Source organism: Alligator sinensis, unplaced genomic scaffold (assembly GCF_000455745.1).
Source record: "Alligator sinensis unplaced genomic scaffold, ASM45574v1 scaffold1685_1, whole genome shotgun sequence".
Lineage (NCBI taxonomy): Eukaryota > Metazoa > Chordata > Crocodylia > Alligatoridae > Alligator > Alligator sinensis.
This window is the reverse complement of record NW_005843676.1, coordinates 19,355-24,859: the sequence shown is the minus strand read 5'-3', so window position 1 is coordinate 24,859 and position 5,505 is coordinate 19,355.

Below are 5,505 nucleotides of genomic sequence, written 5' to 3'. Positions count from 1 at the left end.
AAACAATAAGAAATACTGCAGGTCTGATTTTTTCCTCCCTGGGATATGGGGAAAGGATATTTTACCCTCTTTCCTTAGTTATTAACAGGTGTATGGCCACAGGAGTGTCTGGTTTTACAACTCTTCTTGCTCACTGATAAAACTGTTTATTTCTAGGGAAAGCACCCATTTTTATAGTGCTCATTGCCCAATCTGTACGGTAGAAGGTGTAGGAGATGGATGGAAAGTCCTTTCACTTTTCACTCCCTCCTGGATGCATCTTGCACACGTTTATCCTAACAAAGTTGTTCCTGTCATTTGTCAGCTGTCGGCTGCAGCAGTGTCTGGTCAGCAGAGCAGCACAGAAAATGGTTTTTGCATCTCACAATACCTGTTCTGTATAGGTTGAATCCAAACTCTGCCAAAGGGGAGAGATCCCTTTTCTATTGACCCCTTTGCAGAGTAGCCAGAAGCCTGCCTGTTAAGAACTCATGTTCCTAAGGCCGAAGTAAACTGTGGCACCTGAGTGTGATTCCCTTCCAGCCTGACGTGCTCCCTGGAAAACTACCAGGACCAAAACTCTTCCCGCTCAGTGCTCTTGGTGACTTAGTCTTAAGGCTTAAATGAGGATATCTTACAAAGGTAGGCATTACATTTTTTTCCCAGGAACGACAGATAGAATAGGATCTGGCCCCAAGTGACTTTAGATAGAAGTTAATGCACAACACATTTCTACAGTGTTGTTTCAATGTAATTTTCTTTTTTTCAGGTTCAGGACTGGAGAAAAAATCAGAGAAATTGGCAAAAGGTATGTGACATCTACACAAGGAGTTAATAACTAGGAATAGTGATGCCTGGTTTAATAAAAATCAGCGCTTTCCTGGAAGCCACCTGGAGAAATGCAAGCGCCTACATAAATAAAATCATTACGAATGCATGAGAACCCCATCTTTGTTTATACCCAGCAAATTGCTCCCCTGCACCAGCTACACATGCACTACTGCGCAGTAGCTAATGTGCAGTTAAATCTAGTACCTGTATTTTCAGGGAGTAGATAACTTCACATTAGCCTGTTTTACTGTGCAGTCGCCTAGCACACGGTTACATCATGACCCTTTCCTGTGCAGTAAAGCGTCTTGTGTAGGCACACCCAGTGAGTTGCAGAATTAAGGGTAAGCTACTCAGCTCTTTGCTTTGGTTCTTGTTTCAAAGGGCACTGCTTGTCCAGCCAGCTCTGGGACATCCGATGAGCTACCTGACCAAAGGGTTGGCTCCCTTTGAAATAAGAGCTGTAGCCAATTCAGCTCTAGCACCTGAATGGTCCTGGGAAGCTGTGATCTACCCCCAGGTAGTTCACAAAGCTGAACTTCCCCAGGGGCTAAGGAACTGGGGGGGTGATGGTGGGGTGTGGACAGGGTGACACTAGCTGTGGCTGGGTGTGGGGGAAAAGCAGCCCCCCGCCCCTCTCTGTTGCTGGGTCCTTCCTGCTGCAGCCACTCGGAGCCCGCGCTTGGGCGGCCCTGCGGTTCCCCTGCGCTGCCAGTGCTGTCCTGCTGGGCGGCCTGGATGTGGCAGTGATGGCAGCGGAGAGGTGCCATGGGACAGCCCAAACGTGGGCTCTAAAACCATGTGCGTGATTAACATGTTAAAAAATTAATGCGTTAATTGGTTTTTGCGTTAATCGCTCATGTTAATCGCTCGTGGGGGTGTGGCTGTGAGTCTGGGGAGGCATAAAGTGTGTTGGGGGGTGTATACATGGGGGTTGTGGGGCAGGGTGTGGATTTGTGGAGTGTAAGGGGCTTGTGGGATTTGAGGGAGGGTGGGGGTGTAGGGAGCCCTCACACTCTTGCCCCTCGTGGCGCACAGCCCCTGCAGCAGGCAGCGGGCGGCAGGGGCGTTCATGGCCTGTGCAGGCACTGCTGCGCATGGTGCGTGGCTCTGGCCAGTGTTGCGTGTGGTTTCATAATTGGTCGGGTCAGAAGGGACCTGAGCAGATCATCAAGTCTGACCCCCTGCCACAGCAAGCACAAGGAGGTGGCAAGGAGCTGGGTCCCCACTGCTGCATGCACTCCCAGGGAGGAGCATAGGGGCACAGGGCCCCCCAGATTTGTGCATGGGATGGGGTGAATGCAGGCTGGTGGCTGGGGGTTTGGGGGGGTCCCTGCCCTCCTGCCCTCCCCCAGGAACCTCTGTGGCCCAGCAGACGAGACCTGGCACAGCAGGGCAGAGCAGGGAGGCTCCAGCCTTGCCCCTGTAAAGAAGGGGAGCTGGGCTTCTCCCTCCCCTCTGGCCCCAGCATCCACCGTCTCCTGCAGGCAGCAACCAGGGCTCAGGGGCTGCTGGGGATTCAGAAGGTCCCTGGCCCTGGGAGTGAAGGGGGCAGGCGGAGCTCTGATTTTCCACGATAAAAAATCAAACACCAAAACATATAGGTATTTAGAATTTATTTGATTATAGTGATTGAGGCACTGGTAGTTTCCAAATTGCTTTAAAATTATAAATATATTAGTAAAACATTGTTTAACTGATACCTGCATGTATGTGGCATTTCATCTTAATTGTAGAACAACATGGATTTTGTTTTTTTAAATCAGAGAATTGACCATCACTTTTAATCAGAGAATTTGTGATGTTTAAACAGAGATCTGATGCACATGATTGTGGGGCCAATCCTGCAATGGGTCTGGGCTCCAATCAGGCATGTGGGGCTGGGGCCCTGCGTGCTGCATGAGGTCCATGGACTGCCCCTGCACCACTCCTCCAGCCCACCCTGCAAGTTTGGGCATCACAGAGAGAGAAAGATGACAGAGCAGGGCCCTATTCTGTCACAGCCCATACACGGCCATTGGTCCTGGTACCACACACGACTTCCCCTGTGTCCAGAAGTGCTACATCTCCTGCCAGCCCCATGGGGCCAGGAGACGAGGTCGCAAGGCAGCGGCAGAAGGGCTGGGGAAGGCAGCAGGTGGAGGCTGGGCACACTGCGGTTGCTGGGCCGGGTGCAAAGTTAAGATCAGTGACAATCAGCAGGTCTCGGGGGCAGAGACCGGTCTGGCAGGGCCGGTTCTGGAAGGACACTGATCGTGGCCGGGGTCTGTGCCACTTGCAGGACAAAGGGGGCCAATCTCCCAGCTCCTGGCCTGGTTTGGAGGGAGCCCCAGTGGGGGCAGGTGGGGGGCAGTGCCCAGCTGGAGCACCACGGGGCCCTTGCTGCAGAGCCACGGGGAGGAGGGGCTGGGAAAGGCAAGGAGGAAGGAGCTCACACCTGAGGCCATTGCTTGTTGGGGCTCTCTGTCCCATTATCGGTCTGTCTGGTCCTTGTTCCCCATCCCGTGCTGTAGCTGCTAGACCCCACTTCCCTCCCCGAGCGGGAGGCAGAGCCCAGCAGGGACCCCAGGCCTGGGGTGGGGACTATTTCCCATGGTGGAAGGATTTGCACTCCCAGCCGGGCAGCGCTCTGTGTGATGTCACAGCGGTGGCAGCCGTGTAAGTGTGACGTCAGGCAGGAGGCAGGGCAGGTGGCCCCTGGCGCCCAGCTGGATGAGCTGTAGGAGGCAACAACACGCTCTGCGGTGCCTGGTGCCTTTGGGACGGTGAGGGTCCAGGTGGGCGCACAGCCCTGGTGAGCTGCTGCGGGGCTGGGGACGTTGGGCTGTTCCTTTCCAGCCCCATGGCCCCAGTTGGGCACAAGGCAACCCATGGGGTCGGAGTCTGTGGGGCAGCCTCTGGTCCCAGTTGCAGTCCATGGGCAGCTCCCTCTGTGCTGGGGCAGCATCACGACACGCACGCGCCTTTCCCCTCCTGGCTGGCTCGGGCTGGGGGCAGGGATGGGCGGAGAGGACTTTCCCTTCCCGTGGTCCCTGGTGGGGCAGCTCACACTCTCTCTAGCTGTAACGCCCCCTCTCCACAGCTCCTGCCTGAGCTGGCCTGAGGGTTCCTCCATGGCACTGAGCTGCTTGGGATCAGCTGCGTTTCCATCGCACTGAACCACCTGGAAGCAGCTGCTGCATGTGGGGGAGATGCAGGAGCCCCCCAGGCTCCAGGCCAGCACCGTCCCCTGAGGAGCCTGGGCACAATGTGGGTCTGGGCCCTGTTTGGGCAGTGGGGCTGACTGCCTGGGGTGGAGGAGGTGCCGTGGCAGGAGGGGACCCCAGCTCTGTCTGGACAGGCTGCGGCTCATGGCAGGATCCACCCCAACCTGCTCTGACACCGTCCCCGTGGGGCAGAGTGGGATGGTGCACCTGGCTCCCAGTGCCTTGTCCAGTGAGAGGTTGCTGGTGGCAGATCTGCGTCCCTGATTTGCTCTGGGCACTGCTGCTTGCAAAGCCATGGGTGGGGGAAGTCCCTGCCAGGGGCATCAGAAGCTAGTCAGGAGGCTCAGACCACCCATAACCCTCTGTCGCTGCTGGAAAAGGAGAAGAGCATAGATGGGTTTGGATGATGGGAAAGGGAGCTCTGGCTCCAGCCAGGCTGTGTGGTACATGTGCTGTCAGGTGCTTGGGATCCCCACGGCCCTGACCACCTCCGTGTCTGTCCCCTCACACACAACGCCCTGCCTTGGCACACCTCCCCTTCCCCCTCCCCAGGGCCCTGACCCCCTACCTGTCTGTCCCTTGCACACATCGCCCTGCCCTGACAGACCTCCCCCTCCCCACGGCTCGTCCAGGCTATCCAGAGCACAGAGCCACACTCACACACAGCCCTGCTCGCACACACTCATCCCCGCACGTCCCTGTGCATTTCCTGGCCCTACCACAGCACAGACAGCCCTGCCGTGCACACCCCAACACATGAGGCCCTGACCGCCTGCCTGGCCATCCTGTCTGTCCCCTCGCGGCTCAGTGACCCTGGAGGCCTCGCTACAATAGGGATCAATGTATATGCTGCTCACACAAAGGCTTTGCTAAAGCACTGGACAGAGTTGGCCTGATCAGTCAACCTCCTGATGCATGAACTCTTGACAGAAGCAAACTTGGGATCAAGGTGTGGGGCAGCCCAGTACCAGGATGACAAGGCTGGAAAGGGAACAGCCAGATCAGGAGGTGGAACAAGCCCTTGGACAGCTTCAGATGTTCACAATACTGGATATGCTTTGACATCTTCCCATCGTAAGAATTACTAACAGGTGGCAGGCTGCTAGGAGACCTTGCCACGGCCTGAGGCTAAGTTATACACAGCGCTGGATCCTCACGATGATTACAGATGGGCACTGCAGCAGAGGATGTGGGAGGAACCCAGCTCAGAGCACGGGGCCCCTTTAATCCCCCTCCTGCAGCAAAGGCGGACATCCGTACTGGATGGAAACTCTGACAAATACAGGAACTAGCAGATGCCACGATGTCATTCTCCGAGTCAAGATGGTCCAGTCCCATGGCTCACAACAGCCTCACTCCAGGGTGACCCTTCACTACAGCTATAGACACCAGCATGAACAGCACGTTGGAGCAGATTGTCAAAGGCCCAGCGCCTGCCTCAGTCTGTGCTGCTCTGTCCAGGTCCCGGTGCGCTGGGTACTTGCAGGGCCCA